This window comes from Furipterus horrens, unplaced genomic scaffold, assembly GCF_987537825.1.
Source record: "Furipterus horrens unplaced genomic scaffold, mFurHor1.1.pri manual_scaffold_6, whole genome shotgun sequence".
Classification (NCBI taxonomy): Eukaryota; Metazoa; Chordata; class Mammalia; order Chiroptera; family Furipteridae; genus Furipterus; species Furipterus horrens.
In genome coordinates, this window is record NW_028327176.1 from 39,917,087 (window position 1) to 39,943,307 (window position 26,221).

The window sequence follows — 26,221 nt, forward strand, 5'->3', positions numbered from 1 at the left end:
GGATTAGTATATTTGCAGGTGGGCTTATCCACTCATTTTCTCTCTTTTCACACATCATTAAAAATAACAAGTTAATTTAATCAATTCAATCAGAAGGCAGTCAATTCAGTATGGGGGAAAAAAATCACTGGAGCCACTTTTGCTGAATTGATTTTGACTGAATTAACCTTTTAATATAGTTGATCTTGAAGCCCTCTCTTCTCCAAGTCCTGTCTTTTTCTCCCCATCCTGTCTCCCAATCAATTTACGCCCTCACCCTTCACCACCTCCTTCCCTTTTGTCCTTCACCCCCTCTTTTTCCTTTGGGCTTCTTCTTCTTCCCTCCAACACGTTAAGGAGTCTTTTCCAACTGCCCCTCACTTCCCTTTCACTCTTCCCTTTTACCAGACACATGGGCGGAAAGAAAACACAAAGCATTCTAAATCTGGTTTTTCTTTTCTTGAATTGCAGAGATTTGAAACTATTGCTGGGCTGCAAACATCTGGTTGCTGGTCTAGGATGGGACTCTAAAGGTAATGGTTGATTTTTCCACTTTCAGAGGCCTCTTTTTTCCCTCAGGTTCTCAGGTCCCTTTCAGCACAAACTTTTGGACCGTCTCTGAGATTGTTTTCTCTCAGTGCAGCAGCTTTGTGAGGTGTGTGTGAGCTGCAAGGTGCATCAGTTTCTGAGGGGTGGGTGAGGGTGGGCACCATGCAGGGAGGGGGGACAATGTTAACGCTCAGGCATCCTTATATTGGCCCGCTTTGGAAACACTTCCTCTTATCTTTCCTTCAGAATGCAGGGGATAAGGCAAAAGTGCAGGCCACATGCAAGAGATTTTGAATTATGCATTAAGCTGATAATGGTGCAGAATGCGAGCATATTCAATAAATAACTAGGTTGGTGGGGAGGAGGAGGTCGCTTTACCTGTGTGGAGGGCACCACATAGGGAGAGAACTAGAGGAAGCCTAGGTGCAGGGTGAGAGGAAGGTCACATACTTTTAGCTTTCTCTGATGAAGAAGCAAGAAGAGTAAGTTAATATTGAAATTATTGTCTAATGCTTATTTGCTTTTAAATTGATTTAGCCAAGATAAAAAGACTATCTCCAGTGTGGGCCTTGTGTGTGCAAGTTCACTTCTGTGGCAGGGTTAGCCCCTCTGTGGAATCTTATGTAAAGAAATTCTGTCTAGGGGAGAAAGTCATTTGAATCCTTTAATGGGACCTATAAACTCTTTAAAAAGGCAAGATGTTTCATGATGGAATTTGGCAAAATATATAATGGACACTGAGGGGTTTGTTTTACTGGATTTCTTTTCCTGATTAGTATGTGGTAGAATGGTAGTAGAAGTTAAGCACGTGGAAGCAGAAGGATTAAAAGAACACTGTACATTTCCTCCCTGGCCCACTAGACAGCACAGCCCATTGCTTATGAAAACTGATTCTTTTATCTGTGCATTGCTTCTCCTGCTTTAGTAACATGTATCCATGGCTGTGACCATGTTATACTGTGAGAAATTAATCATGGTGCATATATACACACACACCCTCACTCGCACATGCCCCCCCCGCCCCACAAACACACCAACACACACACACGCACAAACACATGATTTTAAAAAATATTTAGTTATAGCTACTAAGGAAATGGAAAGTGCCCTGGGGGTGGGGACCCTAGGAGATGAATAACTGAGTCTCGGCCTATTTCTCCTCACCAGAAAAAGAAGAGAAGTGACATGTGTGTTTCGTCATTTTCCTAGTGTTAGACAGCAATTTGCAGCCCCTGGTTCTGCCATCAGAGGCTTGTGCTTAGACTGTCTGCAGCAGTGAATGGGTTTGTGAGGCTGTTTTTATAGGCACACATGCATATACACACCAACAAATTAAAAAATGGATCTGGGAAAACACCCTTCTCCTCAGAGAATCATATCAAGCAGTGTTTAAATTAAATAATTTGCAGAGTGTGGGGAATAAAGCTTTTGTAGCAGTATCTGGAGGTTATCCTCCCTTGGGAAATTCCTGCCATTTAGTCCAATCTGGTGCATGCCAATGAGACACACATGCATGCATGCATGCACAACCTAGTAGATAGATTTTATTTTACATCTAAATTATATTTATTTCTCTGGGTTATCTGCCATTTTGTGTTTATGCCGATAGAGAGAGAGAAAAAAAGAAAGAGCAAACCCCTTGTGATGGGTTGAAGTCATTAAGATCCAAGCAAAAGCAAGGGGAGGTTATTAGTGAGCCTGGATGAGGGAAGGATGAGTTCTCCTGGCATGAGCCAGTTCTGCCACAGTTCCTGGGGGAGTGTGGCTGTGTTTGGGAGAACGTCCCGGCTCAGATCAGTGTTTGACTTTGCTCCCAGCCCATTGACTGATGGCAGAAGAGGAGCCATTGCTGTGATGAGGTAATGTGAGTGGGTAAACCACAAATAGCAGAAATTAGTTGATTCCTTGCTACGTGTCCGGCTCAGCCAATAAATAATCTAAGCCTAAGGAGAAGCTTTCCGGTTACGTGCTATGCCTCTAGTTGACTGATTTCTCTATAGTCAGATGCATTCTTAGCTTATCAGCATAGCTATCCGCTGTAGAAAAGACAGGCAAATTACAATAAGGACAGTGAAGGCAATGTTAACAGAAGAAGGTGGGGGGTGGGGTTGGTGCAGAGAGAGAAAGAGAAAAAGAAAAAGAGGAAGAATATCTGCATATCTTGGTTATGAAAATTGGGTTATTTAGTTATATTTCTCCAGGCCTAAGATTATCTTTGTACCCTTGAGACTACTCTCACTTTAATCCAAAACAAACAAACAAACAAAAAACTCTGGGGCATTGCTAGTGGCCTGTAGAGAAGCTGCGAGCAAGAGTGAAATTCCCAGTGAATCCCACATTCTGCTTCTTTCTGTTTCTTTGACAAAAAGCTGCTGGGGCTGCCATACCAAATACTGAAGACTGAGAGGCTTCAGTAATAGAGGTTTATTTTCTCATAGTTCCAGAAGCCGGAAGTCCGAGATCAAGATCTTGTCAGGATTAGCTTCTTCTGAGGCCTCACTCTTTGGCTTAAAGGAGAGAGGTGTCTTCACAGGGTTGTCCTTCTGACGCTCCTGTGTCTGTTATCTCTTTCTGTCTAAAGTTCCTCTTCTTATGAGGATGCCAGTCATATTGGATGAGGTCCCGACCTAAAGTCTTCATTTTAATGTAATCACTTTAAATAACTTATCTCCAAAGATGATCATGTTCTGAGAAGGTAGAGACTTCAACATATGAATTTGGGAGCATGCGATTCAGCCCATAGAAACTGGCCTTCCAAAATACTTGATAGAATAATAATCCATTCATTCACCTCTGCAAGCTTATTTAGAAATTTATTCCCCCAACCTTTATGCTCTTCTGTACTTTCATTATACCTGACTGAAACTAATTTATTACAATTAATGTAGGTGATTGTGTTTTGTTGTTTTAAGAGGTGAGGGCTAGGAATGGAGAGTAAAAGCTTATTTAAGAAAACAAACAAATCTCACCTGAATTTTTTCTAAGAAGGAAAATCATCTCTTTTTCCTGCTACTCCAGCAGGGCAGTGAGGCAGATTATTACATGGGAGGGTTTTGAGAGCTGGGTTTTGAGTCGGCTTCACCATGTACTAACTCTGGTTTTGAGTATGTTTGTAGCAGTATCTGGAGCACACAGTGCCTCTGATTGATTCTTCCTCTGTGTATTGTGGATAATAAAAAGAACTGCTTCAAAGGGTTGCTAGGAGGATTAATTGAGATAATACATTTAAAGTACTTAGCATGGTGCCTGGATAACAGTAAGTGCTTATTATGGACTAAATGTTTATGTTCTCCTCAAAGTCATATGTTGAAGCCCTACCTTCTGATGTGGTGACATTAGGAGGTGGGGCCTCTAGGAAGTGATTCTGTTTAGATTAGAGCTCAAGAGTGAGGCTCTGATGATAGGATTAGTGCCTTTATAATGAGAGGAAGAGAGAGAGAGGAGCACCACTGAGGAAAGGCCACGTGAGGACACAGCTGGAAGGTGGCTCTCTACAAGCCAAGGAAGTGGATTCTCACCCAAGGCAGGATCTGTCTACACCTTGATCTTGGACTCCCAGCCTCCAGAGCTGTGAAAAATAAACTTCTGTTAATTAAGCCACCCAGTTTATAATATTTTGTTATAGCAGCCCTAGCTTACTAAGACAGTGTTCAATAAATATCATTTCTATAATAATCATAGTAACTATAGATACTTAGACAATGCTACATTGTGCACTCGCTGGCGATGGACAAAAGGTGATACCTTCCTGAATTTTCTTCGATTACAGACTTATTTTCTGCTTTTAGAGGCAGAGCTAGGAGCAGGTTCTTTAAAAAAATTTTAAGTGGACTTGGATAGAAAGTTGAACTCACAAAGTGTGGACAAGCAGGCTTGCTTTCTGTCCTCCAAAGACCCCAAAATCCTTGGTCAAAAAGTAGAGTACTGAGTTAGAAGGTCAGTGTGAAAGAGGGCTGGGGTCTGCTGACAGCCTGAGGGTCCCTAGGAACCCAGCTTTTGTCTCCCTGGAGAATCTCAGCCTGTGCAGCACGAATGGCACAGACCAGGCTGCGTGCACCCTCTGGTCTCTCAGGGGGAGGCCACCAGGCTTCCCATCTGTCTGCTGGAGACAGTGGCTCTGAGTGTAGGAGTCCCAATCACATACGGGGACACGGGAGAGTCAGAGCTGGACTGCCAGACAGAAGTTACCCACAGGTCTTTTAAAAGTGTGTAGTTAAGTGCCAAACGCACCCTTTGAATAAGCAAAGTGTTGCCAACAACACTCAAAATGCTGTATTGTAATCAACTTGCATCAGCCAGCACTTTACTTTGAAGGCCTCAAGGCTCAGCTGCTGTAGAAATAGGCTGGTGACCAAGGAAATAAAAGCATCATTTTTAAAGTGGGTGGTTGGCTCTTTAAAGATTATTCCATGAAAATCTACATCAACACACAGCCCTTAGTTTTGAGAGAAATTTGGGAAGTAGGAAGGTACTTTGAATTGAATACAAAAACAAGGTATTTGAGCTTTGTTAAAATAATATACAAGTGACACTAACAGCTGATGTTTATTGAGCATCTTCTCTGTGGGAGACACCATTCTAGGCTCTGTATATTTCTTATCTCATTTAATCTTCCCAGAATCCTTTGAGATGGGTGTGTTATCTCAATTTTACAGATGAACAATGCAGTAATAAGGATTTCCAGGCATTCGGGCTCCACTGCAGTGTATGACAGTGGTTGCTATATTTGGAGGGTAATAAGGATCACTTGGAGGAGTTTTTTAAAAATAGGTATTTCCATATTGTACATAAAAATAAATCCCGGATATATTAAAAATATAGACTTTAGAAAGCATAAAAATATAATACAGGAGGTGATTTCTTTTTATAATTGTCAGTTGAGAAAGACCATTCTAAGGAACACAAAAATAACTTCTGTGTATTTGCATTATATCGTATCGGCAGCCGTCCGTCTCGAGAGACGATGGAGTAGCTTCTTAAGAGTCTATCTGCACCGCTGAGAATGGCTATGCAGTCCGACTCGGGAGTGACACGGTATCTGTCTCCTCCCGTGTTGAATCGACATCTTGCGATGACGCTGGAGTGTCCTCTCCAGTGAAGCTGAAGCTACAGAGCCTAGGCAGGGTGATATGGAGGGTCTGCTGTTGCCCATGCAGCAGACCCCCACTCTCTTCGCAGCTGAAGGGTCCAAGGGAAAGACGGAGTCAATACAGCTTGGCTTCAGGTGCGCCGCAGGAGTTGCCGGTGTTGACTACAACGTCAAACCGCCTTAGGGACTCCGGCTCCGGATTTTCTGTCAGGGTTTACTCCCTTAGCCTTTCCCCTGAAGAGGTATGCCGCAAGGCAGCAGAGGTTTTTTGGAGTCAGAGTTTTCCTTCTCTGATGTGCATTATACACAGTAAAAAATCAGAGAAAAAGATAAACCACACAGTACAAAAATAGTAATAAACTATGACCAAGCAGTTCATAGAAGAAATGAAAATGCCTAATAAACATGTAAAATGGATCAGAGGATAAAAATTAAAAATAAGATTTTAAAAGTACATTAGAATGATAAAATTTTAAATTATGAAAAATGTTTAACATCAATGACTTGTGGAGAAATGGGTCCTCTTATGCTCTATGTAGGTGAGAGTGGAAAATGATATAGCCTTTTGGAAGGGCAATTTTCCAGTATCTATTAAAATTTTAAGTTCACATATTATTGATGCAGAAATTCCATTTCTAGAAATCTATAATGAAAAAACACACGTAAATGATATACTGTACAGGATGTCCATAAAAACATCCTTTTTCCTTTTTTGTAAAACAAATTAATTAGGAGCAATAGTAAGACCAAAGAAAGGCTAGCTAAAGTAATTATGATTATGCTGTGGAATACTATATAGCCATTAGAAATAAAATGAAGAATAGTTTTAGATAGATACAGATCGAAATCAGAATAGCATGAAGTGAAAAAGTCAGCTCACAGAACAGTATGTGTAGTCCATCTTGGATTATGTAAAATACATGCACACATAAGTTACAAGTGAATACATAAGGGTGAGAGACTCAACATAGTGATGGACGTAGGAAGATCGTGAACTCACCTCCTCCCACGGCCACACTGCGTCTACAGCTACATATGGAACAATTTCCTTTTTACAAATGTAATGGCTGGCTGAGTGACAATTACACATTGAGCAAATGAGAAGAAAACCTCACTGAAGCGGCTGGGAGCAACTGAAACACAGTCTTGCTATAGTTCTACCCTGACATGGTAGAACTATAAAGACTATGAAGATATCTATGGATATTTAGCAGTAATTAACCCTGTGAGGAATAGCTATTGAGGGCTAGCAAGAGCATTCTTTCATGTTTTTATTGCATTGATGTGCAGTGTGTTGATTTTTATATATTAGCATGTATTTCTTTTTCAATTAAATGTTTGTTAACTGACCCTCCTCCAGAGTTATGGAAAATATTATTAACATGAGGATTTTATATTCATAGATAAAAAGATATGTATGGGTAAAAAAGATGGATCATGGACCATAGCTTTATAGATGACAGGTTTTCTTTCTGCTTTTTCATATTTTATTTGCCAAATATTCCATAGTGAGTACCCATTGCTCCACTCAAATTATATTGAATAAGAATCTGAAAGATTGGGTCCCAGAGATCTGAATTTTACAAAGCTCCTGAGATAATAAGTCTGGTAGTTAGCTGGATTTGAGAATAACTGGCAAAAGCTACACTTCTCCAAAGGAGTTAAAGGCAATGTGGAACTTAGAATTTGAATATGCCTAGAAAAGTGACTTTATTTATATTTCCTTGAAGGTAAATCTAGAGAACTTAATGGTACTCTTTACATTTCATGAATGCTACATCTGCATATAGGGTGTGCTCTAATGCTAAACGCAGCACTTTGAGTTTGTACTTAATTGTTTACAGGAAAATCAGTGGGATGGTTTTAGAAAACCGGTGCCTGATTCTTCTCCCCTTTTCTTTTACTGTTTCTTATTTTATTTATTTTTGTTTGGAATACATCTCCTTTTTAGGTTATTGAGCTCTTAAAAGAGACACGGGTACATTTCATATCTGAGTGCCTTCTTTTCCTGTGTCTATCGTTGCAAAGGAAGGGCCAGCTGTGTGTTTGTTTAAAAGAACCTTGAATTAATCTACATAACTTGGAACAGTCACATCTGTCTGCCATCATGTCTCTCTGACATGCCGGTAGGTACACCAAATGTTTGTCCACTTAATGACGAGACACTTATTTTTGCATCCCCATATCTATTGATATTTCCCTTGAATGCAGTTTTCTCTGAATGAACTGTGTCATAGGATCCATTTTTCCTTGTTTGCTCACTAGTTTTAGACAGATCCATTTTGCTTTTTGCCCCTTATGTATTTCTTATTTTGGAGGCCAAATTATGGGTGAACTGTTATATCCCCCTATGGCTACTAAATCAATACTCTTTAGAGAAATATAAAATATAAATTTGTGGTCTGTCTATATCTTGAGCTTCTTTTTTTCACATTTCATATTTTGGAAGCTCAATTAAATTGGAGTTCCTAGCCTTTTGGTCACAACATACACCCCTGGTGAAGTTTGTCTTGCTACAAAATTAGCTACAAAAATGAGAATTGTTGTAAAGGGTGGGGGGAGCTCTTCAATAATTAGGATTCATCTACAACTAAAACATTTTATTAATTACACATTGTAATCACATGGATAGTCACAAAACCAATCGTGCAAGTCTGTATTTAGAGATTGTAGACAAAAGACTTAACGTAAACATAGAAATGTTAAACCTACTCAACCGTAACCTGCAAAGAAGATAACTAGAAGGATTCTGTTCTCTGTATGATTTGTGAACAATGCTAAGTAAATATTCATCATTAATATATAATAACTGTTGCTTTTGGCAGTTCACTTTTCATTTAATTTGATAATGTGTCCAGTAAATGAAGTGGTACAGGCTACAGTGTTTTACCAACACAATTGCATATTTTCAATCATTGTTAAATGAAGGCAGCTCAAGGCAAAGCTTTAACCCCCACTAGTTTTGTGTGTGATAAAAAGAGAAGGTGCTATCAATCTTTATTGTCTGTCTCGCTTACTGTAATTGCATTCAATAGTCCACTGATTCTGTTGTCTGTGCTAATGTCAGGAACAGAGGAGAGCCAGATGCTCAGACTTGATCATATGCATCCAGTGGCTACTTTGATAAGTTGGCAGCAAGTCGCTGGGTTTGATGATAAATTGTTAACGCTATAGAGTATGAACAGCTGAACACTGCAAGTGTACATGGAGGAAACTTCTTACCTTGTTTTAAATCTGGCATCATGATGCTAGCTAAAGGGCATGTCATGTATTATTCAAATGCATCTTGCACTGGAAAGGTGCCAATGACTCATTGTATCCCTATGAATAGTAAAAGCAACAACAACAATAAAAGTCCACAGTGATTTGAACATGACATTAATGGTCCCAGGATTATGGAAAGCATTTTGAAATACTGTTTAATAGTTTTGATTTTCTAATTCAACAAGAAGAAAGCTTCTGAGTTGTATTCGCATTTAATCCATATTAAATTGTGTTCTTCCTGGTCATTTCTGTTATATTAGCCAATAATGAGGATTTAAAAAAAAAACAACTGGTTTTTTATAGTTAAAACCCATGGCAGTTTGCTTGTGAAGGGACATAAATTGGAGCTGGGGGGCAAGCAAAGAGTTTACATTTTTGCAAAGATTTTGTTTCACATAGATGCTTCTTCTTTTGAGAGAGATGTGATGTAGGTCATTTTTACAGAGTGTACCGTAAGTCTTCCTTCTATTGAGCCCATTGTGACAGGTGTCAAAGTTCAGGTTGTGGTTCTTAAGTCATTGGACAACTATTAAAGTTGTTTAATAAGGCTGAGATTGACCATGAACTGTGTAACAGTCTCGTCCTAGAGAATGCTGAGCTGTCGACCGCATTTTAAGTAAAAAATTCTAAGTGCAACCAGATGAAGAATATATTTTTTTAAATCATTAGAGGAATTTCTCTTGAAGTCTCTGATCGTTATATGGTTTAGTTTCCCTAAAATAAACACATGTAAGAAATACTGTTGGACTTAAGGATTGGGACAAAAAAAGTCTCTTGCCTAACTGGTATGTTTCCTTTTATTAGATAATGGAAATTTTGTAAACCACTGCATATTCTTTTTTGCTTGTGCTGCCAGGAAACTCAAAAATTCAACCTTACTTTTTTAGATGAGTTTTCAGCTATTCTTCTTATTTTTTATTTCCCTTTTATTCTTTTCTTGTTACTTTAGTTTTTTTTTTTTTTTTTCCCACTCATGTGGTCAAGATGGGTATATAAGGTAAATGAATAGCAGGGAAAATTAAGCTGGGGGTGGGGGGAGCAAATATTACCGTGAGGTTTTAGGGGTGGAGTCCTGAGGTATATCACTGTGTCACTAGAATAAGAACCAAAAAGTCTCTAGATATGACCAATGTATGATTCTAGCTGACATTAGGGAAGTCACTTAAACCTCTCTTAAGGTCAGTTTCTCATCTTAAAAAAAAAGAATGCTATTATAAGCACATTTAATTTACAAGATTCTGGTGAGAATTTCATTTATTAATATAAAGTGTCAATGTAAGAGTGTCCAAATTCATAGAGAATTTGTATAAGTTTATTTGAGCCAAAATTGACTACAGTGCCATAAAGCATGATCTCAGATGCTCTAGAGAATTACTGTTTTGCTTTTTTTAAATGCATTTGGAATTCAGGAGGGAACATAAGTAAGATTGCATGAAGATAGGAGAAGGCAAAGCAGAGCTGGAATTACAGGATAGTTAACAGGATTATGTGCTCTCTTGAGGGTGGTAGTGCTTCTGAGGGGTCTGGAAAAGAGTATTACTCTGACATTTCAAAGGTGTGTTAACCTAGATGCACAAGAACAATGGACATGTCTTGCTAAAGACAAAGATAAGTCTTTTATTTATATGCCTGGGGCATGACTCCTCACCATGACCTGCTCAGTTAGGAATTTATGATCAGATCACCCTGTGAGGTTCCTTTCTGTTAGATTTATTACAGCACCCCTTTTTCATCTACAATGGTAGGCATTTTAAATAAGTATTAGTAGTAATGATGATGATAATTTGCATGTGAACTCTATATGGTAAAAGTAGCTCAGTATGACAGAGTTTACTTCTGATGCTATCTGAAATTGAGTTCAAATCTTAAACTAATTTCTTCTAAGATTTGGTGTATAAGTTAAATCCTGTTTTAAGCAAGTTGATACATAAGAACCTTGGTTTGCTCATTTGATTATAACAGATGCACCCTTCATTTTCTAAAAGATGTTTAACTTTATAAAATTTTTTTATTTTTATGTTCTTCGAGTTAACAGGCTTTTCTGTGAGAGTGAGTCATTTAAATTTATGCAAGATTTGCAAGAGTGTGGTGTTGGTCTAAAGTAAGACACTGCTCCTCTCACTCTTGAGCCATTTATCCTAGCCCTAATACTAGTGCCAATCTTGATCTGCCACCTTTCGTTTCCTCTGGCCTCAGGGTCTGCTCCTTCCCAGGCTTCTCCACTCAGTCCTTGTATGTTAGAATGCCCAGGGGCTTGGCCTCGAGCTCCTGGCTTGTTCCTCCTACTGCGTCTTCACCCAATGCAGAGGCTTTAAATGCCATCATACATTCACTGATGGCTGCCAAATTCCTACCTCTCAGGTGACCCCTCTCTTGGAACTTCAGTTCACTGCATATTTGACATAGCACCTTAGATGCATAATAAGCATCTAAAACCTGACTTGATTCCCTGCCCTGGGCCACCTTATTCCTCAGTCATTCCTATTTCAGTAAATATTACCACCATCTAAAATTCTTACGCCAAAAACTTAGTTATCATCCTTGCTTTCTCCTCTCTCTTTTTAAAAAGTCTTATGTATTGATTGATTTTAGTGAGAGAGAAAAAGGGAGAGAGAGAGAAACATCTATTTGTTGTTCCATTTATTTATGCATTCAATGGTTGATTCTTATATGTGTCCTGACAGGGGATTGAACCCACAGCCTTGGCCTATCTGGACAATGCTCTAACCAATTTAGCTATCCAGCCTGAGATCCTCCTCTCTTTCTTCACCAACCGTAGCAATTCATTAGAGTCCTGCTGGGTCTGTCTCTGACACATATCTAATCTGGTCTATTTCTATCCATATTTTTCTTTCTCCACCTAGGCCACTATACCTAAGACACCAACCACTTCCACTTATCCCACTGTGACAGCTTCCTGGTCTCTCTGCTTCTCCTTACTTCCCTTACAATTCATGCTCTGTAAAGGAATATTTTAAAAGCACAAATAAAATCATGGTCCTGACTTCTTCCTAAGTCCTTCCAATGGCTTACCATCATACTTAGGATGAATGCCAAATTTTGTCCGTGGGACCCTACTTTTCCAAAATCATCTCTTCTGTACCCTCATTTCTGTTCGTCGGACACATCAATGTTGCTCTTCCTCAGGGCATTTGCATAGATGTTTTGTCTACTTAGAATACTCTTGCCCCGGAGTTTTACAGCATTGGCTGCTTCATGTCATTCATGTCTCAGCTTAACTGCCATCTCACGTCAGCTTTCCTGGCATGCATCTCCCACTGTTGCTTGTGTTTTATTTTCTTCAAAGCTTATCGTTACCTTTCTTCTTTATTTATTAATTTCTCCTTTGTTTGCCTATTTTTTGTATTCCACAACTAACATGTGAGCACATAAGAACACAAATGTTTTTATCTCGTTTACCACTGAGCATTGTGTTCAGCATATTGGCTGAGATTGTAGACTCTGGGGTCAGATTCACCAGGTTTGGATGCTGCCACCATCATCCACTGCTCTGTGATTTCACACCAGTGTTTCATTCTGTGTGGCTCAGTTTTCCCATGTAAAGATGGAGACTGTTACCGTCTGCTCATACTGTCTTTGTGGGGAATAAAGGATACCATACATGTGAAATATTTATGATAAGTCTGGAACTCAATAGTTTTTATCTATTTTCCTCTTCACTTAGAATAACACTTCCATATAGTTGATATTTAATAAATACCTGTTGAATAAGTTATGAAGATATATAATAATATGTCTATGTTTTTTGATACTTTTGAATATTATCTATTTTAATATTAACTTACATAAAGATCTTATAATAAATTTTTTTCCCTCATTACAGTGCTTAAAATATTTATAATATTTACCCCAATGGCCTATTATTAATAATTATGTTATTTAAATTTCTAAATTGGGTATATTAAATCTTTATACATTAGTCAATTAATATTTGCCAATTAGCTCACCCATCATAAATGGTAACATTGCTTGGCTATTTTTCTTAATATAATTTTGAAGATTGATAACTATTTTATCTTTATGTGTAGCTTATTACTTGGGAAAAATTATAAAGTATTGTTGATCAAAATGAAAAAATAAAAATAATCTGTAATTCCTGATTTTTTATATATATATTTGTACTTCCAGACTTCTCTGTATACTGTCATTTGTATTTTGCTTGATATTAGCTGTCTGTGTTAGCCTGAAACAAAGGTTTGTGAAAGATGGTTTATTTGGGAAGTAATCCCAGGGAGATCACTTTTATTGCTACTGTTAACTGTATTGCTTTTAGAAATGGATTTTTTTTTAGTGTTTATTGCATGTATATAGAACTATAATTGATTTTTAAAATTGTTAAACAGTATATTTTTTGTAGAATTTTCTATGTATACAATTATATTGTCTGAAAAAAACATTTTACCTGTTTCTTTCCAATTTTATGCCTTTTATATCTTTATCTTGTCTTATTGCACTATATAGAAGCTCCAGTAAAATGAAGTTGTGAGAGCAGAAAACTTTGCCTTCCTTTGTTCCAGTCTTGGAGAGAAAATGTTCAATACGTACTGTTTATTATGATACTTGTTATGGGTTTGTAGCTGTTACTCTATATCAGATTGAGGTAGTTCCCTTCACTTTCTAGTGTTCTGAGTTATTATTATTTTTTAAATCATGAATATTACATTTTGTTGTCCCCTGACCCCTGCATGTATTGGGGAGATCATATGACTGTTCTTTTTTATTCTGTTAATATAATTAGTTTCATTGATTTATTTTCAAATATGAAGCCAGCCTTCCATGTATTAGTTATGATGTAGTATTATAACCTCTTCATTATGATTTATCATCTTTTATATATAAGTTGGATTCAGTGTGCTAATACTTTGTAAAAGATTTTTGTGTATTTATTCATGAGAATTCTCAGTCTGTATTTTTTGTTTTTGTTTTTCTGATAATATTTTTACCAGGTTTTGATATTAGAGCTACACTAGCTCATTAAGTGAGTGGGAAATGAGTTTTTCTCCCCTATAGTGATAAAGAGTTCATGTAAAATAGTTATAATTGTTTTAAAAATATTGATAGAATTCACCAGTGAAACCAGCTAGGTTTAGAATTTTATTTGTGGGAAAGGTTTCATAAAAACTATTTAGTTGATTTGAGGCTATGCAGATTTTCTTCTGTGCCACTTTTGGCAAATTGTGTTTTTATGAAATTTATCCATTTCTAAATTCTTGAATTTTAGTATAAATTGTACATAATATTTTCTTACATTCTGTTATCAGTAGTAATATCTTCACTTTCATTTCTGATATTGGCATTTTGTGTCCTCTCTTTTTTTTAATCCAAGTTTACCAATTTTGTTAATAATTAAAAAATTAAATAGGCTTTGTCAATTTTTTCTATTACTTGTTTTCTATTTCATTCATTGCTGCTTTTTCTTTTTTATTTCTTTTTACTTGGGTTTAATTTAATTCTGTTCTTTTTCTATACTAAAACAGACATTTAGTTCATTAGTTTTATACCCTTTTGTCCCTTTCTAATATAAACATAATACATACATTCCTTTTTAACCATACCTAAGCTGTATTCCACAATGATTGATTTGTTGGGTTTTCATTAGTTTAGTTTGAATATTCTATGATTTATCTATTTCTCTTTATGATTTCTTCTTTGATCCACAGGTCAAATTAGTATATTATTTAATTTTCAAAATTTTTAGCTACCTTATTTTTATTGCTTCCAAGTTTTAGTTCTATGGTCATAAAAAGATTTCAATAGTTTTAAATTTATTTAGATTTATTTATGGTCCACGGTATACATAAAAAAAGTGATATTCTGCCATCGTTAGATGTACTATTTTTTAAATGCCCATTAGGCCAACTGAAGAAGTATTCTGTATCATTATTTAATTGTGTCTATTTGTTACATCAGTTATTGAGAGAAGAGCATCAAAATCTACAACCAAGACTTTGCATAGTTCTCTCCTTAGCTCTGTCAGTGTTTGTCTGTTGTTAGGTACGTGCACAATTTGTCATGTTATAACCTCTTGATAAATTGCTAAAAATCCACATTTTATAAAAAATAAACATGGAACTACTGGGAAAAGCAATGTAAAAGTAGTCTTAATTAAGTAAATATTTGGATTTGCTGCACTATACCTTCTGACCCTAAAAATGGGAGGTCCTTATTGCCAAAATTCTCTTGAGATTGTGAACCTCTCTACTTTCTTTCTAGAGCTTAATAATATTATATTTTGTAACTGTGCAATGTGTCATAGCTGAAGTTCTAATAGTTACGCTTATGAAGCACAGACAGAAAGTGTTTACATTTTATAAGGTTTTGTTCTAGAACCAGAAGGCAAAATAATGGAGTACCTTTATGTAAAATCAGCCTTGATCTAAGCATCTGGGATTACTTAGTTTATAGTACTGAAGTATAATTAGAAGGCTAATTTGCTAATAATTTCTCTCAACTGTTGATGTAATTATAGAAACATAGGCTTTCCACTTTGGAAAGGTCTTAAAGGCTAACTTCTTTTTTGAAAATTAAATCCCTTCTATAGCATTCCTGCCAAGTGCTCTTCAAGTCTGGAATTCAGCTCTTGTTCTATAGCTGTGTAATCCAGTGATGTAAGATCTCCTGTCTCTTGGAGACAAACTATACCTCCTGAGATAATAAATAACCTTCTCTCCACCTATGATGGGTTCCTTTGTTTCACTTTCTCTTGGTCTTCACAATCCTGAATGTAAGTCGCTGTCCCATCAGGACAGGACAATTGGTACTCAAAGCCCAGTGTTTCATTGGTTTTCACACACAAAATCCCATTGGCTTCAAGCTTTTCATAAGTTTATGCATGTGTGTGTATGTGTGTTATGGGGAGGACAGGAATAACAGAGGGAAATGTATCAAATCATGCAAACTTAGGGTCTTTTGACTATTTCTTTTCTACTCTCTATTACCTGATCCATTCACTTGAGGCAGAGGCAGTTATCATTAAGAAAATTTCTGTTCACATTCAGTGTCATCCCTGTCTCTAGTTCTGTTCTAATTTTATCAATAACAGTTACTTTCAACAATGATTGTGCTCAAATTCTGGTGAAAATGTTTTTCTCTCATCACAGGTAATAATTATCTTTTAAAAATGTGTTCAGTTTCCACCTATATATACTGAACAACACTACCAATTGGAAATAAATAGCCTGCAAATTTGAATGCTTTACAAATTTGTGGTAAGAATTAATGATACATTTAAGTTATGAATATGCTGGGAATGTGAACTGTTATCTAGGATGGGGATATTTGCATAGATATAATCATAGCAGGGATGTCAGCTTGATAAAAGAAAATAACTCCGTTGCAGGTTAGATAGCGGTAAATTATTATAAAGTAAATACTCTTGTATTATATACACATAAGTAAAAAATCAGTAGTTAAAAATACATTGCCAGATATCTTTCCTTTATTATCTTCCTTAGGGAACATATCAGTTTCTAAAATGGACTTATTTCCCTCTAAAAAGTATTTAAATGCAGGAAGACCAAAGACTGACATTTTACCTAAAGTTTAAATTGGACTAATTTCTGAATTACTATAAATGCATTTATTAAATCCTATGATTATGATGATTATTTTTATGCAGGATTGTAAAGAATTATTAGGATTTTTTTCTTTAAATTAAAGATGACATTTACTTTTGTTTGATCCCTTGAGAATGCCTTTCTCCTACTTGTCTGTGCATCCATTTTCTTCATCCATCCTTTCCCTCAGTTTTTGAATGGTGTTGATAAAAACATCCTTAGATCTTATTTAAAAATAGAATGTATGTACCAGTTAAAAGCAATGATAACCGGAAGCAAACGCTACCCCGTTCTGCACGTGACTCAGTGTCTGTGAGAATTGTGTGGCTATTTTACTGCTGTACCTCGACAGGGTTTTCATAGCCCTTTTTATCTCAGATATATTGTTCTGGAGCCACATTTTCTCCCAATACTGGCGAAAAATGAGAAATCCGGGCCTACTGCCATGCCTGTGATAATTAAGTTTTGATAGTGAAATAGGTGAGGTGTTAAGAAAATGTGAATTGATAAGAAAGTTATACATTTAAAAGAGAAAAGAAATACTGGGAAGGGTAATCTTTTGGGTGCTGCAAAAATGACTGATTCCTGTTCAGCTCTATTTATCCTGTGTGCCTGGTCATGGCAACAGTGGTGGCTGGGGTGCTGGAAAATTCTTACACTGTTTGGATATTTTCCTCAGTGACTTGCTCTAATATTTTCCATAGAGATAGGGACCTTAATAAACACTGTATGTGTTCACATATGTCTTCTTGTTCATGTTTTTTATTGAAAACAATCCTATCATAAAATACTTGTCTACTCTCCTAAATTAGTATGAATGTATTTATGGCTGTGGGAATTATTTAATGTTGTTTGATAATCTCTTGTTTTGTTTATGCTGAAAAATCATTAACTAAGAAGCAGAGAAAACAAAAAAGTGGTTTGTTAAATTCATATTACCTACTGTTCTTTCTTTTTCCCTATATTTTCTTCAAATTAATCAATTAAAATGCACAGATGTTCAATTAAAACTATAAAAATTTTCCATGGCTACAGCTGTTTTGAAACTACATTGTTGAAAATTTAACATATCTAGTAATGATTCCCTCTCAGAATAAATTAAATTAATGACTCTTTGGTAGATTATTTTCCATTTGATAAATTAAACAAAATTAGAAAAAAACCCTGAGACTTACAAAGCCTGCTACATTTATTAATTAGCAAGATAGACCAGCAGATATTAATATAAAAGGCAACAAAATGGAAAATGTTTCTTATTTTTCAAGGGAAAAATACCTTCAAGACGGCAGTTTATTTTATCAGCAAATGGTTATATGGTGTAAATTATTAAAATTTCACCTGTAAATAGCAGACAAGTGACAAATTTTGTCATCCCACATAATAGAGATACTAGATATGTGATTATGCAGGGCTAGTATGACATTTTTTCCTACATTTTTGTGCACTCCATGCATGATAGACAGAGATCCTTAAAGAATAAATAGAGAAACAGGACCTTTTTTCTCGGTTATGTTGCTTTATTTGGAAGAGAATTTCTTTTTCTCATTCCAATTTATTGTTTAATTTTAAAAGATAAGTTTACTAATTTTTTTCTTATGCCAAAGAACTAGTATGTGCTGAAGCTATTAATTAGTGTTCTCCAGAGAAACAAGGCATTGGTTCCAAAACCACCGCGCTTCACTACCCCCACCTCATACCCAAATTTGAGAATGCTTGAGTCCCTTACATAAAATGGCATAATATTTTCAAGTAACCTCCATACGTGTTTCCATATGCTTTAAATGATCTTTAGATATACTTATAGTACCTAATACAATGAAAATAGTTGTTATACTGTGTTGTTTAGGTAATAATGACAAGAAAAAAAGTCTGTATGTGTGTGTTTAGGACAGACACAGCCATCATAGGCCCAGCTACCCAGTACACAATAACAACAACTTGACTTTCGTTTTTTTGGAATATCTTTATCTGAAGTTGTTTGAGTTTATGGCTGTGGAGTCTGCAGATATGGAGGGCTGACTATATATAATACATAGATGTATACCTATATGTATACCTATATTTATACCTATACTTATATCTATACAACAAGAAATACAAATTTGTGTTAAGAGATTGGTTCCTGTGATTGTGGCTGGCAATTCTGAAACATGCAGAGTAGGCTGGCCGGTTGGAAACTTGGCAGGGTTTCTATGTTGCAATCTTGAGGAAGAATTCTTTCTTTGATGGAAAACCTCAGCCTTAGCTCTGCAGGTCTTCAGCTGCTTGGGTGAGGCCCACCACATTATGGAGGGTAATGTGCTTGGCATGAAGGCTACTGATTGGAAATGTTAATCACATCTAAAATATGCCTTCACAGCACATCTAAAATGGTGTTTGACCAAACAACTGGCCACCATTGCCTTGCTAATTTCACATATAAAATTAACCATCACACTTATTAAGAAAATTTTAGAAAATAAAAGTAAACTGAAAATGGATATTTAAAAAGCACTTGTAAGTAAGCACCTGCAAATGATCTCTGCTATCATTTCAATGTATGTTCCTAGAGTTTTTTTCTTATGTTTATATGTCTTTCCTCTTCCCAAAGTTGAGAATATAGTGCTTATTTTATCTCCTAACTCATTATTCTCTTTAGAATATAAACACCTTTTCACTTCATTAAAATGATTTCTTCTGCAGCTCGTATTTAATAGCTGCACTATATCCAATTGAAAGAATTGTTGGACCCTTAGATTTTCAATTTTAGAAGGATTTTTTTTTTCACACTTACTTTTTGAATATATTACTACACATGTATTTGCTAGTTAAAAAATGTATCTTTGAAAACTTTTTGCATTCATTGCTAAATCGCCTTCCAGAAATGTTGTACCAGGTCACATTCATAATGGCAATATTCCAGAGGGCTATTTCCCTTCCCCATTTCAGTATTAGGTGTTAGAGTTAAAAAATCCCAATCTAAAAGATAAAAAAAAGACTTCTACTTGTTGTTGCATTAAATAAAAAATGTTTAATTGTATTTTTTATTACCATTTTGTCCCCTTATACCCTCATCTCCTCAGCCCCTGCAATCACCACACGGTTGTCCATGTCCATGAGTCCTTTTTCCTTTTTGCTCAATTCTGCCAACCTCCTAACCTATCCACCCCCCCCACCCTCAGCTGTCATCTGCTCTCCATCTAGGAGTTTATCTCTGTTTTGCTTGTTAGTTCAGTTTGTTCATTAGATTCCACATATGAGTGAAATCATATGGTATTTGCCTTTCTCTGACTGGCTTATTTCACTTAGCTTAATGTTCTCCAGATCCAGCCATACTGTCATAAGCAGTAAAAATTTTTTTCTTTTTTATGCCCAAGTAGTATTCCATTGTGTAAATGTCCCATAGTTGTTTTATCCACTCATCTACTGATGGACACCTGGACTACTTCCATATCTGGGTGATTATAAACATAGGGGTGATTATGTTCTTTCAAATTAGTGTTTTTTGAATTTCCTTGTCTTCTAGTGATGAATGATTTTTTTAAGTTTATTGATATTTGTAGTTCCTTGTGAACTGTCCACTTTGTCCAATTTCCATTAAGATGCTTGTTTTTTATAAAAACTGCATGGAACATATATAATCTCTTCGTTATCATATATTTTGCAAATGTTTTCTTTAACTTATTATTTGCTTTTCAGTTTTGCTTATAACTTTTTTAATAAATCAAAGTGAAACAAACCCATCAGTATTTTATGTTATACCACGTTTTTAGATTCATGCGTTACAGTTTTTCTACCTTGGGATTATATGTCTTCTGTTTTATTATAGTTTATTTGTTATTTTTATTTTATATTTTTTACAGCTTTGCAATTAAATTTGATTGTGGTGAGGCAGGAATTATTTTTCAGTTTCGTTTAAAGTACAACTTTTCTATTTCTTCTAAACATGGGGGAGGTGGTATGCGAAGGACTGAAAAGACTAAAAAGGAACAACTTATGCTTTTCCTATCTGGTAGACTCAATATAGACCACAGTGGTTCTACAGCTTTATTTATTTTTTTATCAAAAAGCAGAGTTAAGTGTAAGAACATTGCCTGAGACTTTCATATGTGTGTATGTATATGTACAATGGCATGCAAGGGAGCCTGCGTGTGGGGTGACAGTCATGGTTCTGGGAACCATCTCCAGGGCAGCTCTGTGATCTTAGTAGCCACATTTTAATAGACAGAGACTTTTCTTCATGGACAATGCTTGCATTTTTAGTCAATGATCCTGCTATCCCAAGGAATACTGATCTACAGGGTTTCAGCTGCAGGGGTGTTTCTGTGCCAGGGCTGCATATGTCCATGGACAAGAAGGTGACAATGACCAAATCTTGTAACCAGTGAATAATGTGAGGCAGAAGGTTGATGACACCAGTCCCAAGTATAGTGCTGTGTGTGGCCTTATTGTAATTGTCACTGTATTTTATTGTGTCCCCATAGGAAATGTCTTCCCTTTATTCTTTACAAAATTTTAAGTTATTGGGTAAACAGGCTACAAGACACAGTAGTGACTGAGATAAATCTTACTCTAGAAATTTCCCTTTCCTCCCATCTTAAAAACTCTCATCACTCTCGTCTTCAATTTATCATCACTAGATGTGGAACAGGAAATAGTGATGTGAAACCTCAAGTGATTCATATTAAGAATCATGATTTTCAGAAACAAGGTTCGTATTTTTTCAGTATGTTTCATATATTCACCAACTGATTTTAGATTAATAGCCTCTCTTTTTGAAATTTTTTGCAGGGTTACTTAGAATTTAATGTGGCACAATTCCTCATTAATAGTCATAGGTTTTTATTATGTATTTCAGTGTTTTAGACTTGCAGTTTCTAGGAGATGGGGCTTGGGATTTTACATTTTATCAAACTTCCCAGATGATTTATGTAGCCATTGAAAGTTTAAGAAGCACTAGACTACTGCTTCTGGGTTTAGAGTTAGTATATTTGGGGGAATTTGTCATGAAAGATATGTAAAAGTGCCTCACACAATGGCAACTACAGAATACACCTTGCATAAATGTGCTTTAGTTATTTAATCTGGGTATTAAAAATAATTAGTAAACTGATATGTGTTTGCAATGTTCATATTTGTGGTTCCTTCAAAGGAAGTTTCCATGTAAATACATATATTTTACAGTGTATGTTCTGTATTAGTAATCTCTATGAACCCAACGTTTAGAGGACAATGTTTATTGACTTTTTTAGTGTGAACAGCTCGTCATTCTGTTAAAGATTCAACATTCTGAGTAATCCAGGAACATAAATATCCGCAAGTGCTACTGCTATTGGCTAACAGAGTTGCCATATAGTAGCATAGTTTTTAAATGGTTGCCTTAAAAATTTTTAAAATAGTTCAGGTGTATGAAATTATTTAAATTATGTTAATATTTATAGGTTTATACCAAAATAAGAAGATGCCACCTTGTGGTACAAAAAAAAAGAAAAAATTCTTTAGCATGTAGGTAATATGTAGTCAACAAAACTTTCGAATAATATATGATTGACAAACCTATTTCAATAAATAGAAAAAGCAGCTAAAATGCTCAAGTGTTTTAATTCAATACTATGTCACAAACAGAAAGAGCACATTGAGAGTGTATTATTTTAGGACAGAAGGGGTCTATCCAGCAATATACAATAGCAACAGAAATATTCAAATGGACCATTTCAATGATATTTAATATGATAAAATAAACTTGGAATATATGTTTTAAAATTAAGTTTCTGCTGCATTTTTAATAACAATTGCTATATTTTGTTCCTATAGTTAAAAAGTAAAATTTTATTATGGTTTAATTTTGATGAGCTTAAAGACAATGTTTTAACTCTGAATAACATTTGTGTATATAAAAATGATGTTTTGTTAAAAACAAATTATTTAAAATGAATTATGAACTAGGGCATTTACCTAGATGATGGTTCATTATATCAAATTTTTCTAGACTTTTCTGAGGATGAGTTAGTCTTGGAAACTATGTAGTCTGATGTTCCCTGTGTTATAGGTATGTAAACTGAGGCATACAGATGTTGTCTGACTTGTCCAGGATCTCCCACCTCCTCAGAGGTTGCTTTTCTTTGTCCTTTGCTCTTTATACCTCCTCATTCTGCATTTGAATTGGTCTCTTGGAAGCTTTGTTTCTCAGAAAACAAAGAATAGAAGAAAATACATTTCTCCCGTCTGAACCTTTCATTAAATGTTTATTCTGTTACATTTCTCCATAAGCATTTTTATATTGCCATTTTCTCCTCTTATTAGAATACTTAATATAGTTCCAAATAGAGCATAATTGAAAACAGTTTATCATATCCATTTTTATTTATTAGTATAATAGTATTCCTGCGATCTGGTGGCAAGAAAGTACTATGCTATTTTATTGTAATTTATCCCATTTTAAATGTTCATTTGGGTCTATGAAATTGCACAATACTTTTTAGAACCACACTTTCAGAGTATGTATTGGGAAAAACCTCAAACATCAGAAGTGTTTTAGAAAATTTTGCAGAAACAATATTGTGGACCATTCTAAATTTCAAAGTTAAATGGATCAATCAGCCAATCATTTAGAGATTTTGAGTGTGTGCACATGTGAATATTCACTAAGAACTTTTGTCCATAGACAGTTGTCCATGATGAATAGGAAAGGAAGACACCAGCAATTCTTGATTGAAATTTTAGAAGAGCAAGGAGCACTAGGTGAGTAGATGTATCAGCAAAAGCATCACAGTATTTTGTTTAAATGGAGTCTTGAGGAATAAGAATTCAAGTAATTAGGCGGTGGTGCTTTCTCGATGGAAATGGTGTGGCCCAATGCTATTTCTCTGGGACACAGTGATTAGAAATTTGCTTAGAAATGGGGACCTTGCATGAGGGCACTTTTGAAGACATTAAATGAACTAAGAATATTTAGCTTTCTTTTGTGCATAAGGAAATCCATGGATAACTTTTGACTAAGAAAATGATATGAATGAATTGGTATTAAGATTATTCTTTTTGTGTATGTGTTGTGAAAATAACATAAAATAAAATATGTGTGTTGGTGTTTTCTAATTGAATTGATAATCTTTCTCAAGTATACTTTGATTTAAAGGTATCACAGAATAAACTATTTTTATTTTTATTTAGGTACTTTTTCTTTCTTGTATAAGACAGAAATAGGCAAAAGGAAAATTCATAATCCTTTTTGCACAGTTCACCTTTTCAATAGCACCAATCTGTAGGTAATGTCACCTTCCACTTCCAGTTTTATCTTGAATACAGGTGGTTGTACATTACTATGATGATAGACTATCCCATTCTTTATACGTTTTATAGACAGTGTTAATAGGAGGTCAGTTAAGTCAGTATGGGCCTCAAGAAGTTAATACCTTTCTCAAAAATATTCATTGGGTTGGCAGAATAGTTCCCCTCCTCATGAAGATGTTCATATTATAATCCCTAGAACCTGTGAATGTTTTAGGTTACATGGCAAACGGTATCAAGGTAGAAGATGGGATTAAGATTTTCAGTCAGTTGATCTGAAAACAGAGGTTATTCTGGATTATGTGTGTGGGCACAATGTGATTACAGGGTACCTTAAAGGTGGAATAGAGGGACAGAAGAGGGGATTGGAGTGATCACAATGTGAGAAGGACTCGCATTGCGGCTTTGAAGATAGGAAGGGGCCACAAGTCAAGCAATGTGGGCAGCCTGTAGAAGTTGGAAAAGGCAAGAGAAAAGGTTTTCCTAAAGACACACCAGAAAGGGATGCAGGCATTGGGGCACCTTGATTTGGGCTCAGTGAAACCTGCATTAGACCTCTGACCTACAGAATTGTAAGATGATAACTTTTGAAAATCGGTTTTATTGATTAGGCTATTACAGTTGTCCCAATTTTTCCCCCTTTGTCCAGTTTTGCCCAGTACCCTGCTTCCCTCCAGCAATCCCACCCTCCTTAGTTCATGTCCAAGGGTCAGGCATATAGTTTCTTTAGCTTCTCTATTTCCTATACTATTCTTGACATCCCCCTGTCTATTTTGTGCCTATCAATTATGCTTCTTAATTCCTGCACTTTTTCACCCATTCTCCCCCTTCCCCCTCCCAGTTGATAACCCTCCAAATGATCTCCATATCTATAATTCTGTCCCTGTTCTGGTTGTTTGCTTAGTTTGTTTGTTTTTTTGTTTGTTTGTTTTTTAGATTCAGTTGTTGATAGTTGTAAATTTATTGCCCTTTTAATGTTCATAGTTTTGATCTTCTTTAAAAAAAAAAAGAGTCCCTTTAACATTTCATGTAATAATGGCTTGGTGGTTATGAACTCCTTTAGCTTTACCTTGTCTGGGAAGCATTTTATCTGCCCTTTAATTCTAAATGATAGCGTTGCCTGATAGAGTAATCTAGATTGTAGGTCCTTGCTTCCCATCACTTTGAATACTTCTTGCCAGTCCCTTCTTGCCTATGAAGTTACTTTTGAGAAATCAGTTGCTAGTCTTATGGGAACTCCTTTGTAGGCAGGTCTCTTCTTTTCTCTTGCTGATTTTAAAATTCTCTCATTATTTTTAACCTTTGGCATTTTAATTATGATGTGTTTTGGTGTGGTCTTCTTTGGGTTCAACTTGTTTGGTACTCTCTGTGCTTCCTGGACTTGTATGTCTATTTTCTTTACCAAATTAGGGAAGTCTTCTTTCATTATTTTTTCAAATAAGTTTTCAATTTTTTGCTCTTCCTCTTCTCCTTCTGGCACCCGTATGGTTTGGATGTTGGTATGTTTGGCGTTATCCCAGTAGTTCGTAAGCCTATCCTCATTTTTTTGGATTCTTTTTTCTTGCTGCTATTCTGATTGAATACTTTTTAATTCCTTGTGTTCCAAATCATTGATCTGATTCTCGGCTTCATCCTCTCCACTGTTGATTCCCTTAATATTTTTCTTTATTTCACTTAGTGTAACCTTCATTTCTTCCTTTATGTTATTGCCATACTCAGTGAGTTCTCTGAGCATCCTGGTCACCATTGTTTTGAACTCTTCATCTGATAGGTTGGATATCTCCATTTTGTTTAGTTCTTTTTCTAGGGTTTTGTTCTCTTCTTTTATTTGGATCATATTTCTTTGTCTTCTCAATTTGGCAAGCTCCCTGTGTTTGTTTCTGTGTATTAGGTAGAGCTGCTTTGACTTGTTGTCTTAGAAAAGGCACCTGTGAATTGTGTGGGGCAGAGCCTCATGTATAATCACCAGGGTAGGGCAACCTATTTCACTGCTTTGTGGCTCTGTGTGGGGAGAGAATTTGGAGAGGGGACAATGCTTCTGGAGGTTTTCCCAGTATTTAGCCACTTCCAGTTACTTCTCTTACTGTATGCAACTGGTGCCCTTCCAGGTATTGCCTTCATGTTGAATTCCAGAGTGGGTGGATTTGTGCATATTTTAAGTCCACATGGGCCCTTTAAACAGACTCTCATGTAAATCTGGCAGTTTCTTCTGCTGCTCCAACCAATGAAGATCTGTCTTCCTCATGCTGGAACCCTGGGCTGTGTGGTCTGGCCTGGGGCTGGGATAGGTCACTCCCAAGGTATCACTCATAATTTTTATCCACCACACATGAATGTGGGACTGTCAATTCTGCCATCACCACCACTGCCTCTCTGTACCACACTGAATTGCCTCACCTCTCTGCCCCTCTCCATGACTCTGCCTCTCCTACCTGTCTGGATGAATGTGGCTTCTTTAAATCCTTGACTGTTGTTGGACTTCTATACAGCTGATTTT

The 26,221-nt window shown here is 36.0% G+C and overlaps 1 long non-coding RNA gene across 2 annotated transcripts in view; it reads left to right on the top strand.

The window, feature by feature from the left end:
* LOC150006004 (uncharacterized) overlaps positions 1 to 26,221 on the top strand; it is a 433,280-nt gene that overhangs the window by 236,834 nt on the left and 170,225 nt on the right. For both annotated transcript variants that reach the window (XR_016511715.1, XR_016511714.1), the window contains exon 2: positions 451 to 512. This is a non-coding gene — a long non-coding RNA (uncharacterized LOC150006004). The remainder of the gene's footprint in view (positions 1 to 450; positions 513 to 26,221) is intronic.